The sequence below is a fragment of the Sciurus vulgaris genome, assembly GCF_902686455.1.
Source record: "Sciurus vulgaris genome assembly, chromosome: 1".
NCBI classification, from domain to species: domain Eukaryota; kingdom Metazoa; phylum Chordata; class Mammalia; order Rodentia; family Sciuridae; genus Sciurus; species Sciurus vulgaris.
In genome coordinates, this window is record NC_136461.1 from 209339168 (window position 1) to 209353207 (window position 14040).

At 51.9% G+C, this 14040-nt stretch overlaps 1 protein-coding gene across 1 annotated transcript in view; it reads right to left on the reverse strand.

The window, feature by feature from the left end:
* Positions 1-14040, reverse strand: part of TRAPPC9 (trafficking protein particle complex subunit 9) — a 568317-nt gene that overhangs the window by 286106 nt on the left and 268171 nt on the right. The window lies entirely within an intron of this gene.

Here is a 14040-nt window from a genome sequence, read left to right on the forward strand (position 1 = left end):
TGCTCTCCATTTGCTACTACAAATAAAATCTGAAAAGCCATCTCCATACATACTTTTCTTCTTCTACTTTTGAATTGCTTTAACGTAGGCAGATGTGATGGCAGTGCAGATGCTACGTGCTCACGTGCAGCTCCTCAGGGGCTAGACTACCTTGCATCGGCAACAGAAACACGGGTGATCAGTCCCAACGCACCATGGTGAGGCTGGACGTGATGACACGGCACACGCGTGCACACATACATTTGCAGGACACAGGTCACACGGTGGTGGCTCAAAGTTTTGTGAACTTTTTTTTTGTATGAACAACATCTGATTAACAATTACCATGAGGAGAAATGTTTAAATAAGCCAGACTGTCCACTGCGGCCCCTCCGCATCCTCCCACCTTGTCTCCCACAGATCAAGCGCCCCCGGGTCACACCAGCTACAGGAGCCCAGCCCACAGCACAGCCCTCCCCACCACCTTCCAGGACGGCGCCCTCCCCCAAGACCGCCCGTGACAGTGCTGGAGGGGTGCTGGGGTTCTGAGAGCAGCAAGGTTGACCCACCCACCTGTGGCAGCTGCCCGAGATCTCCTGCTCACCCCCACCCCCGCCTCTCCAGCTACCAATGCCCCAACACCCTCCAGCCCCAGTCCAGAAGGGTCCTCTGACGTCTTCTCCCGTATCATGTTTCACGCCCTCAAGTCAAGGTGGAAAACAGAATCAACACTCTAAACTGCACACGCCATTGCTCTACAAGACGCTTCACATAAGCTGCTTACAGAGGACAGACCATGATGGGCCCAGCACTCTTCTCTGCGGCCAGCAGTGATGTTGGGAAAGATCAAAATAAGCAATTTGGTTCACTGTTCTCTCAAGACATGTGTCTCCATGCATGTCTCTGGCCTCAACACAGAGGCCAGGGCATGGCCCAAAGAAGGAACTCTGAGCAGCACCTGGCTGGCACTCACTCTGCCTCCCCCAGGGACCTCAGCAGCCCGGCATTCTCTACACATGGCATATCCTCAAAACAAGCCTGGGAACTAACTCAAATTGAAGAGTCCTTAACAAGGAAAGGATGCTGTCAGTGGAAGAAAAAGCTTTCAAATGCTTTGACCCATTTCTGCCTTATCTGAAATTTGAGTTTTTATCCATCCCCTATGAATGCCACAGGTTTCTGTTATCAGAGCCAATAGCCACCTGAAAACCACATGTGTTTATGACCTGGGCCCAGCAGCAATTTTTTCCCCTAAGAATTTAAAGGCAAAAAGAATCTGAAACATCACATTGGACAGCAACGTATCTTCTAAGGAGGGAAACGTGCTGAATGAGACTCTACCCGAGCTCAGCCCCGTGTGGCCGCCAGCGAATGACCCAGAGCATCAGCAGGAAGGGCGTCCCCACTTTCCGAACAGTGAAGACGGTCAAGGAGGACAGCATGGGCACATCTGCATATTGTCATGCATTCTAACAACCTAATTAACTTTAAGATGGTGAGAGACACACAAAGGAAAGGAGATTAAGAAATTAAGGATTATAAACTGCTAACCTAGAAAACACTACTCTGAATAACCCAGTCCAGGACAAACTGCTAATAATTTCATATTTTTTCCAGCCCGGTGGTGTTCACATTAATTTTTCTGCTAGAAATAAAGATTTTGCAAAAGACTGTTAAATATATTCTTTTCTCTTTTGTTAAACAACAACAACAACAAAAATCAAACTGGGCTGATTCAGCTCAAGACCACAAGATTTCCTCCACATTTCATCCAGGACCACGCCCAGCCCACTGCTAGGGAAGTGCAGGTGAAGTCGCATCTTCACACACAGCTGAGGCCTGACACCACTCCTCTGGAAAAGCAGTTTGACCACAAGTGTCAGTCCACTGACCAGAGAAGGCTACCTCTGGAGCACTCCTGGAAGAGGAGCTGGAACTCAGACAAAGCCTCTCCCCAGAGTCAAGCAGTGCTCACCAAACAGTGTTTACAGCACCAGCAGCAAAAGGGGCGGCGCCTGCACGTCTGTTACAAAGAATATTGTCTGGAATGTTCTGTAAATGTACAGCCTTTAAAATCACAGTGACGACAGCTGCTGGATGGAATAGGGAGAGGAGTGACAAAGCAGGACACAGATGCACTGAGGGCTCCGGGACTTGGAAAGAGGAAGACCCGGAGTCGGGGGCGGCCCCAGCGCGGCCACACTCACGCTCGCCGCCAGCCTGGGCAAACCCCTCTGGTCTCCTGTTCCTCTATGTGCAAGTCAGGAAAATGTCCACTGAGGGACATTCTAGCTTAGAAAAAGAGTGAAAACACGAGACCAAGGAGCCAGGCAGAACCACGCCAACTGTCTTCCTCCAAGAGCTGTGCACCTTTAACATCTTCCCTGGCGAACACAGTACACTGCCATGGCAGAAGGGAAACCTCAACAAATCCAGAATTATCCACTAAATACCGAAGCAGGTAGGGTTACAGAAAGGACATTAGTGCCCTCACCTCCACTTCACTCTCCCTGAGATGGACCCCGCTGTTCTGACCCACACACAGTGGCCACCTCGGCAGCAAACATGCCGAGCAGGACACTCTTCTGAAGAGATCTGGTGGCAGCCTGCAGCCTGATGCCCTAGCTCACCACGTGACACACAGGGCCTTCCTGATCCAGCCCCAACACGCCTTTCCACAGGGCCAAGGCGAAGACCAGAATGCAGCACTTTGTCAGGGCTACGTGGGCCTCGGTCCCCTGCCTGAGAGCTGCTGAGAACAGGGTTGCTGCCTCACTCGCAGCAGGACGGGGACCCCAGGCTCCCATCAGTGAGTGGCACTGGGAACACCTTGCCTGCCCTTGGTCACAGGCCATCTCTGTCGTGGGTGCTGGGTCTGGGGCCCAAGCCCTGTGGGAGAAAGTCACCAACGACCTTCTTCCCGTGCAGAAGTGCCAGGCACAGGACCAAGCACTCGCCTAGCATCTTCTCCTTCCCTAACAAAGCCTCTTCGGATCAGATGTATCATTACTGTCCAACTACAGAGAGGAAACTGGTGCCTGGTGAGCTGCAGAAACCTGCCCAAGATGATCAGGCTGGGGTGAGGGCAGGGTGACGGCAGGGCCTGGCCCTCTGCCCACCTCTGAGAGTGGCACTCTGTGGGTGAACACAGGTACGGGTACAGAGAGCACAAGCTCTGTGCCTGTTCACCTCAGGGCCCCACGGCCCTCAGCACACCTCTACAAGGCAACAGCACTGGGTGCTTCATGCTTTAGCTTCCCCTACTTGATTCTGTTTGCGGAATGTGGTGGCTAAAGGAAAGAAAGAAAAGGGCTTGGAAACCACTAGACTGAAAAATACAAATTTCAACCTCTTCTATATTTACAATCCTGACTAAATAGCTCTTCAAATACAAAACGATCTTTCTTTTCCATGCAGAGTAAAAGGAGAATCACCTCTCTTAAATGGAAATACCTGGAAGCACCTTGGACCAGTCCAACCTGGCACTGTGGGAACTGGGCTCACCCATTGGACGCGGCAGGGAGCACAGGGCTGCCCATTGCAGCAGGTGCCCATCCTACAGTTTCAGAGTGAGCGCCTCTCTCTTGTTCCACCTGCCCCTCAGACAGGAAAGGCCAAGCCACTGGTCATGAGGTCTCAGAGGTTGCCCCACCAGACAGCAGCTAAGGCCAGGCCCGACACTGCGCTCCCACAGGAAGGCTGCCTCCATTGATGCACTACCTTCCATCCCTCCAATTCACTGTTAAAAACAAATATTTCTCCTGCAAAGTGCTGGTAGAACTCTCTGCAAGGGCTGCTCCAATCTGACTGGTTCTCCCTTGCCTCCACCCCTTGGAATCACTGGGGCTTCCTGTTAGGACAAGACACAGACAGAAATAAAAAGGGAAGCCACCAGTGTGCACACATGCCTTTAAGAGGACTTCTGTGCTTTCCCACTGACTCCCCACCTGAAGCAGGAGACAGGCTAGCAGTTGCGAGACCTCTGCCTCCTCCTGAAGACCGGAAAGGTGTAGCCAGCCACAGCTGAGACAGCAAGCCACCCGACTCAGGCTGCAATGAAGAAAGCACAAGCGCAGCCCAGAGTGTGAAGAGGAAGAAGCGGGGAAAGGGAGAAACAGCCGAGACAGGAGAAAGGGAGGAAGGTGGAGGGAAAGAGAAGTGGCCAAGGACACACCCTCAGCTGAGACTGGCCCTGCACGGTCATCCTGGACAAGGGACGAGACAAGGGAAACAGCATTCCCAAGACTTCCAGGGCAGCCCCGACACACCTGTGCCCTGCCCCTCAGCTCAGGGCACTTGCATCCAGCCCCTCCATCAGCCGCTCCCGCCCCTTGGAAGCTCTGCACAGCGCATACCAAAGGTCGCCATTGCCGGCCTAAGCACAGCGCCCTATCTTCATCCTACCCGCCCCTCCAGCCACCTCCTGATCCTCTGCTACTTTGCAGGGTGCTCTTCCCAAGCCAGCTGCTCCTGCTGGCCCCCCTTCTCACCACCAGGACCCCCTTAATCTCCATGCCAGTTCCATCCCCTACTCCTTGATGACCCTCCCAAAGAAAGCCAAGGGGCCTGTTCCTGGCCTTGTCTTCCTTGGCACTCAGAGGCTGTGATGGCTTCCTGGCCCCGTGGTCTGAGACTCAGTCTGCTCCATGCTCCTGTGTGTCTGCCACTCCTCCCAGCTCTGGGGGGCTCCATCCCAGGCAGCACCCTGCAGAAGTCAGGTGCCTAGGTGCGATGCTCTCTACTGACCTCTTCTCCACCCACCGTGGCCATCCTAGGGCCTCCAGCACACTCATGGCATGCCCTGGCTCCCCATGGCTTCCCACTACTACCCTGAGTCATGGCTCCCAGTTCCTCAAAGGCCTGTGCTCAGTGCCCACAGGGCCTTTGCACCAGCTGTCATCTCTGCTTGGAAGACCTCTACTTGCCCTCCTTATCTGAACCAGCCCCTCATCTTGCTGTGCCACCTGCTGTTTCTCCCAGGAGCACTGCTGCTCTATGGTTTTACTGATTTGTTCACATCCACCCCGGATGCTCTTCTCAACAGAACTCAGTCTGTGAAGGCAGATGTGTCTGTCCTGGAAACCTGTCTGACACATACGGTTGTCCGGGGTGTATTAACCAAGTGATCCCACAGCAGTTTGCTAGCTGACCAGTGCTGTAAGAAATATGGAAATACAGCACCTGATAGACGGCCGTGCTCAGCAGAAAATCCTGACCATCAGATCCCACCAGCCAGGGAGGAGGGAGAACAGAGAATGGAGAAGCTCTGCCAAGGGCAAATGGTGAGCACGGTCTCCACCCAGGTCACTGGAGGACAAAGCACCCTTTGAAACTACGATCTCAGCGTGGAAGGTGGAGGCCGCAGGGTTTAACAAGGAAGAAATGCTGAGTGGAGGAAGAGGAGAGGAGAGACAGAAGGATGACACACATCTCGTCTTTCCCAGCAAGAAATCAGTCAATGACTTGGGGAGCCAAAACACAGTGTTTACTAGTACAGGATCAATAGTCAACTTCCTGAGGTTGATCATAATCTTTCCTCTTCAGCGTAAAGAGACCTTTAAGGGAATGATTTGTCATCACAAAGAAATATACCACGTTCAGCAACTTCTTAGATTTTTACCTGCATTTCCTTTCCTCTGTTATGCTAAAGAAACATGGAATTTAGAAGTTTTGTTAAAAAGAGCACACACGGATGGTGCTGCTGCGGGGAAGGCCCCCTGGGCTCTGTCTGAGGTCCTGCCAAGCTGGGAACCCCTGCTCTCAGAAGGGAACTCTGGGATGATTTCTTCTGTACACCTTCCTCTTGTGCTTGTACTTTTCCAAGATATTTGAATGACACAGTAATTATACATGTATATGAGGCACAATGTGTGTTTTGATTCATGTATATATTGGGCAATGATCAAATAAGGGTAATTAGAGGCTGGGGTGATAGCTTTGTTTGATCCTCAGCACCACACAAAATAAATAAAAAAATAAAGATATTGTGTCCATCTACAACTAAAAACAATAATAATAATAAAGGGTTTTACTTTTTTGGGATTGTCTTATTTCACTTAGCATGATATTCTCCAGCTTCAACCATTTACTGGCAAATGCCACTACTTCATTCTTCTTTAAGGCTGAGTGATATTCCATCATATATACATAACACATTGTTTTTATCCATTCATTTATTGAAGGGCACCTAGGTCAATTCCATAGTTTAGCTATTGTGAATTGAGCTACTATAAACATTGGTTATGGTTGCATCACTGTAATATGCTGATATTAAGCCCTTTGGGTATAAACCAAGAAGTGGGATAGCTGGATCAAATGAGGGTTCAGTTCCAAGTTTTCTGAGAAATCTCTATATCACTTTCCAGAGTCGTTATAGCAGTTTGCAGTCCCACCAGCAATGTATGAGTGTACCTTTTTCCCCACATCCTCGCCAACATTTATTATTGCTTATATTCCTGATAATTGCCATTCTGACTGGGGTGAGATGAAATCTTAGAATAATTGATTTGTGTTTCTCTAATTGCTAAAGATGCTCAACATTTTTTCATACATTTGTTGATTGTTATTTCTTCTTCTGTGAAGTGTGTTCAGTTCCTTAGCCCATTTATTGATTGGGTTATTTGTTTTGTTGGTGTTAATTTTTTTTTCTTTCTTTATTTATCCTGGAGATAGTGCTCTATCTGAGGTGCATGTGGTAAAGATTTTCTCCCATTCTGTAGGCTCACTATTCCCAGAATTGATTGTTTCAAATGTGTTCTCTGATATGTGGATGCTAATCCACAATGGGTGGGGAGCTAGGGAAGAATAGAGTTCCTTTAGATTAGGCAGAAGAGAGTGAAGGGAGGGGAGGGAACTGGGAATAGGTGACAGTGGAATGAATCAGATATTATTACCCTGTGTACATATATAACTACAACGGGTGGGATTCTACATCATGTATAACCAGAAGAATGAGAAATTATACTCCATTATATATGATGTATCAAAATGCATTCTACTGTCATGTATAACTAATTAGAACAAATTTAAAAATTAAAAAAGAAGAAGAAAGGGTTCCAGGCACAGTGACACACACCTGTCATCCCATGGGCTCAGGAAGCTGAGGCAGGAGGTTCACAAGTTCAAGGCCAGCCTAAGCAACTTAGTGAGTCTCTAAGCAACTTAGCAACACCTTGTCTCAAAACAAGAAGAAGGTGGGGGAAGGGTGCCAGGGATGTGGCTCAGTGGTTAAGCACCCCTGGGTTCAACACCTGGCACTTCTACTACTGCTACTACTAACAATGATAATGATAATGGTAATTAGCCTGCCTACCACCTAAATGATGGTCGCTTCTTATTGGTACTTGAAATCCTCTCTTTTTCATTCGAGACAACAGATCACTGTTAGCTACAGCCCTCCCACCTCCCAGCGCTCCATGCAACACCAGGACTCATTTCTCCCAGCGTGACTGTAGCTGCTGATGGCGCCTCCCAGCCTGCTCCCTGCTCTCAGCCTCTGAGACGGACTTTGTAGATTCGGCACATGAATGAGCTCATACAGTGTTGATCTTCTGTGCCTGACATTTCCCTTAACATTAACACTCTACAGGTTTGTCCAGTTGTCACCAATGACAAGATTCCTCACTCTTCATATCCACATAGTATTCCACTGCACATACAGGGACTGTATTTCTTCACCCATTCACCAAGGGACGTTCAGGTCAACGCACACCGTGGTAGCTGTGAACAGGGCGAGTGTCTATTTAACATGCGGATTTCGTTTCCTTTGCACACACACAAAGCACCGGGAGAGTGGATCCTACCGTGGTTCTAGCTGAAGTTTTCTGAGCACGCCCTGTAGTGTTTTCTGTAATGACTGTGCTAATTCAGAACCCCACCACTGTGCATGAGCTCCCCACTTTCTTGGCACCCTGGCCAGCACCTATTGTGTCTTATGTTTTCTACCCAGATCAGTGCAATGGAGGAGGTGGCATCTCACTGGTTTGGACAAGCAATGCTCAGCACAGAGGGAGACGAGGCCACCTGCTCCTCCTCATTACTAGAGCACATGCTCCCTGGCAAAGCTCTTCTTCCCCTTCCCTCCAAGGAAGCTCCTCCCCACCCACACTCACTTCAAAAGCTGCTTGTTCCCCTCAGGTCAGCACTGCCCCTCCCCCTCGCACCCACCTCCCCACTTTACGAATCAGAAACACACTGGTCAGCACCCTTCAGATGCTGTAAGGGCCATAGGGTGCACCCTACACCAGGCAGCAGGCACCCTGGAATCAGACCCAGAAAGTCTCAGTGAAAGATACAAGCAGTCCTGCTATGCAGAATGCAGAGTCTCTACAAGACCTCCCAGGAATCCGGGTCAGACTCCACCAACCAAGGTGGATACGACCTTCACAAACAGAAAAGCCCTTCCCTGGGAGAGGGCCATGGCTCTGCCCCAGGGCCTGCTGCCCACCTCCCTGCAGGAAGGCTGAGCTCCTCACAGATCCCCCAGTTCAGCAGCAGGACTGGCACACGACACGCAACCCACACTGAGCAGAGTCGTCCAGGAGACCTTTGGCATCTACACTTAGAAGGTTGGAGTAGGCATGTCCCGTGCCACAGTGACGTGGCGGTGACTGCCAGTCTCCTCTCCACTGTCATGCGAGCAGAGTGACCAGTTTTGAAGTCTGGCTGCGGCCTCTGCGTGCAGCCTCTGCCCCACAACTCCGAAACCCCACCCCACCACGTGCAGACCTAGTCGCCCGTGCCCTCCAGATGTTCCAGATGCATCCCTCCACCAGCACTCCCAGGAGGGGCTCCTGCCATCGCTACTCCTGCTAGAACCATGGCCAGGGGAATTCAAGTCCTGGCACTTGGAGCCAACCCCCCTCTGAGGACAAGTTTCATTTTTTTCACCTGACACTAAACAGCTGTCACTTTAAGAAAAAGGATCCTCATGATCTTATCTCCACTGATTGCATCACCAGGTGACTCATTTCCAGTTTCCCCGGGAGACCAGGGGATTGGAGATAATCCAAATAATCCCATATTTACCAGACACCTGGGCCATGCCAGTCACTTGCACACCTTGGCCCTGACCCTGGACCATGCCCTCCCGTCAGCATGCCTACCCCTCCAGAACATGAACAAGGCTGCAGGACCCTTGGCCCTAGGTGGTGCTCCTCAGACTCCTAGCTCTGGCCTTGGGGTCACTCAGCAGTTTGCACCTGGCTTCCCACACAGCCACTCTGGGGCAGAAGTGGGGGTACACAAAACCCCTTTGATGCAGCACTGATGACTGGCTTCTGGGGGACACGTTGGGTTTGTGTGACTGCCCTGGGAGCACAGGTGGTCTTGGTGCTTGGAGAAGAAGCATGGGGCCTGGAAAGACTGAAGGTGGCCTGAGCGGGCCAAAGGAAACACAGAGCAAGAGAGGAAGGAGCCACAGACATATGCTCTCAGGGTTCACATCCCCTTCTTCACCAGGAATGTGGCTGAGTGCTGGAGGGGACCTGGGCCCAGGCAGCCTGCTCCTCCACTCGCTGGGCCACGATCCGCCACAGGCCCCCTCCAGACCTCACCCCACAGCACCCCATGCTATCTGCCTCCTTGTCAACCTGTCATACCATGATGGCCTCGGACGACCGTGCACCCCAGGGCCAGCACTATGCCTGGGGTATAAGTACCCCACAAATATGTGCAGGGAGTGGCAGGTAGGACAGGGGGCGGGGCCAATGGAGTAGGGGTCTCTGCCTCCTGCCCAAAGCTCCCGGTGGGTGCTCAGAGCAAGGGCCCTTTTCAGATCCCCTACTGGTGGCCTCTACTTCTGGGGCACCAACACATTGCTACTAAGGGTGACTCCTGCAGAAACGAGGAGATTCTCTTTGAGAGACGATGGAAAAATCTCATTATAAAGTCACAGGGAGAGTTAATATGTGAAGAAATAATGAACTGTGGAGATCCAGATGAGAGCGGAGGTGAAAGGCTGCAGCAAGCCCACAAGCTTAGGAGTGCACAAGCCTCTGCAGGCAGCTCACAGCTGGATCTGCCCAGCGCCCATGGTGATCAAGTTACACAAACAATGGGAAATCAAAGCACCCAGACCCAGGACTTCCCACCCAGCAGTCTCCTCCCAACTGGCACTCACTCCCACTGCCTGGGGCCAGGGCCAAGCCCAGCATGGCTTTCAGGCCTTCCCCAGCTGCCCAGGCTCTGCAGACCACCTCTTGCCAGCCCCAGGTGCTACCCCACCTCCACCACAGAAGCTGGACCAGCCCAGCAGGGCCTCTGCTGTCTCCCTAGTCTAGAGGGCCCCGCTTCTCCAGCTAGCCAGCGCCCCACTCCACCAGGGTCCAGGCATTCACCAACACCAACAGGAGCCACAACAACTGGGCACATTCTCCACTAGTAAACAGCATATTCCAACCCTTCTTCCGTATTTGGAGTCTATATATGTCCTTATTACATTACAAGTGAGAAAAGTGACAGCAGATCTGAACTACCTGCCTGAGGGCACATGGCTAACAAGTCCAAGAATCAAACCACAGCCTGCCCGTCCCACCCCCACACCTCCTTTCCTGCAGCCTACCCCACCAGGCACTGCTGCCCACCTCCGGGGAAGGAGGGATGAGGCGGCCACTCGACCACCTCCGCTGGGACATGGCGAGTAGCCAACGCGCTTCTATGCTTGCCACGTTTCTGTCTTTTTACTTGTTTTACACACACACACACACAGTGAGAGGGTTAAGAAAATGGGATTTAGTCAGAAAGCCTCAGCTCTTCCACCAAGTAGTTATGAGTCCCTAGCCCTTCTGATTTTCTACTCCATCCAGGGAAGGTAACATTGGCTCACGATGATTATGAAATCAGGCTGGACAGCACGTGAAGAGTCCTCAGCACACTACTGCACAAGCATCCGCTCTGGCCCCTCCTGCCTTGTCAGGGTCCATCTGGAGAGTCCATGCCACCAGCCTGGGACAAGGACTTGCCCTCTAGGTTCTTTTCCAGCGTCCTCAGCACTTTTCAACAGGTTCTGTCTCCCACGTGCCCCAGAGGTGGGTGCTGCACAGCTGAAGCTGTCCCCTCCAGTCTTGGGGAGATGGACTATGCTCGGCCAACAGGTTCGAAGGCCAACAGCTAGAAACAAGGCTGCAGGGAAACAACTCAACTGAGCAGAACCTAGAGGTCAAACGTGACCTCTCACCGCTCAGGCAGAAGCTCAGGCCTCTAGGGACAAGGTGCTTACCCCCAAGGTCACCAGCCAATAACTCACAGGGCTAGAATTAGAATCAAATGCAGGTACATATCTAACTTCCCTGACCCTTAGCTACCCTCAGTGTCCTTTCCTCTCAGAACTTCACCTGGAGTTCACATTGCTGCATAAATCACAGTTTGGGGACATCCTAGGTCCCCAGGATGGGTTTCACATGGAACTTCTTGGTGTGGCTTCCATTCCCCCTAAGAGCTAAGGTGCTCAGCTTGGTTCTGACCACAGGGCGCGCTTACCTAACACTCTCTTTGGATGGTCTGTGTCTGGGGAATGGCTTTGCCTGCACCTGCCACTCTGCCTAGACCTCTATGACTTGTGCTTGGGAGACTAGGGTGGTCACCAAAGAACAGTGAGGTGTGTAGCCTCCAAGTGACTGTCTAAAGGAGCCCCTCCAGGGAGCTTGTCACGGGCTCTAGGCCTCCAGGCAGGAGCTGAGGAGCCTCCCTGCTCTGTGTGCACCATCAGGGGCAACAGCCACCAAAATAACTTTGTCACACTCACAGGAATATGTGTAGACTTTTATTTACTGAAGGTGCAATGTACCAGGCACTTGAAATATATCCACCAACAAAACCCAGAGCCCACCCACAAGAAGCCTACCTTCAAACAAGGGGAGGAAGACAGTAGGTGACAGACTTCTAATGACACAGAACAGACAGTACTCTGAAGGAAGAGGAGAGCAGGGGAGGAGCTGAGGGGCTGCTGGGAGAGAGGAGGTGGCCTTGGCACACACCTCCCTTTACCATCAAGGCTGCCATTCAGCAGGGACCTGAAGGAGGTGACGATGTCAGCCTTGTGGGCAGCTGAGAGAACAGCATCTGGGAAAAAGGAAACAGCTCTGCAAGGACAATAAGGCTGAAATGGGCCTACAGGTCCCCAACCTGTTGGGCGAAGACAGGCTGAGCGCCAGGGGGTGTAATGAGCAGGGAAGAGGTGGGGGGCAGGTCATGAGCAACTTTTCAGTAAAACTGTGGGTTTTACTCAGAGTAACTAGGGAGCCTCTGAGGAGAAGGGACACCTCTCACTTAGGCCTGAACAGTACTGCTCTGGTTGAGTGCTGAAAACAGAAGAGACTGCAGGGAGAGAAGTCAGGAAATCACTGCAAAGGTGACACAACCAGCATTAACAAATGAGTGGCTGGACTGGGGGTGTGTAAGAGAAAAAGGGGTCACCACAGGGTGAGACGTGAAGCTTAGAGACAGGAGTTAGGGGTGACTCTAAGGCATCTGGCCTGAACAACGGGAAGGACGCAGCTGCCACGCAGTTGTGGAGAACTCTGTGCAGGGTAGGTCTGGAGTAAAGTCCCAGCCCCACTGTAAGTGCATTCCAAGCAGGACATCAGGAGAGGGACTTCACCCAGGAAAGCAAGCAGGGGCCACAGGCCTCTGGAGTTCAAACGCACGGATGTCTCACATGGAGAAACCCAGGAGATGAGGTCCGCAGCTCCACCTGCATCTCCCGCTACGGCTCATAGCCCTGGCCAACGACAAAGAGCCCCAGGCTGCTCTGGAGATGCCATGCTCAGGACCACACGGGTCCTTGGGGCATGGCCAGAGTTGTACACAGATGCCATGTATGCGTTAGCTATGACAGTTTTCAGGGTCAGTATGCCTACCCAGCAGGTCCTTGGACAGCTGTAACACAGATCACAGGCTTAGAACCCCACCCAGGTCTTGAGTTCTTGGAAATGCAGCATCCAGCATAGAGTCCACAGGGTGAGAACACCAGCTGGGCTATCTGAACAGCTCTGTTGTGCCACATCCCCTGGGGATGTCTGCCCAGGCACTTGGTGTATAGCCACAGCCAAGCCCAGAGTGAAGACCCTGGCTAGGTCATCATCATGCAGCTCTGTTGTGTCAATGTCCTCATGTTGGGGACATTCACCCAGGTCCTCAGTGGGCAGCTGCAGTCACCCATATGATAACACCAGAGTCCACTGTGCCAGCCTCCTCAAGGTAAGAATGTCAGTCTAGGTCCTAGCCATCAGAGTCCACAAGGTAAAGTTGCTTGCCCAGGCCAGTCCTCGATGCACAGCCAAAGCAACACCACCATCCATAGAGTACAGATGCCCAACTAGATTCTCAGCAAGGTGCAACATTGTACCAAACTCCACGTGTAAGGAATCCTTGGTGAGTGGCAGAGGCCATCAGCACGATAAGGACACCCAGCTGTACAGTGTGAGCCTCCATCACACCATCATCCCCAGGTAAGGACATCCTTGCAGGTCCTTGGCACATGTCATGGCAGTGCGGCTATCTGCAGGATAGACACCTGGCTGGGTTGTCAGTCTGCAGCTCCTGTGTACCACCATCCCCAGGGTAACGATATCCTCTAGGTCCTCAGTGGGCAGCCACACCAGAGCAAAGACACTCAGCTGTGTCATCAGTGTGTGGCTCCATGGTGTTACCACCTACAGGGTAAAAAATACCCAGCTAATTTTGGAGGTGTGCTGATCCAGCTGTGATGCGATCTACAGAGTTAGAGAGCCCCTTCAGGCCCCTACAGCAGGTCTTTGATGCCTAAGTCGCCACACTGTGACTATCCGGGGAGTAAGGAAGCTCCACTGGGCCACCATCTGCAGGACAAGAACATCCACCCAGCTCCTAGCCAGGCTACAGCCTACAGGGTAAAAATGCTCACCCAGATCCTGGGTGTGCAAGTGCAGTTGTGATGCAGTCTTCTGGGGCAGAAAGCACCCCCAGATCCACAGTGTGCAACCTCCAGAAAGCAGCTAGCCACAGGGTAAGATGCCCCATTGGATTATCAGTGCACAGTCCACTGTGCCACCATCCCCAGGATAAAGACACATGCCTGAGTCC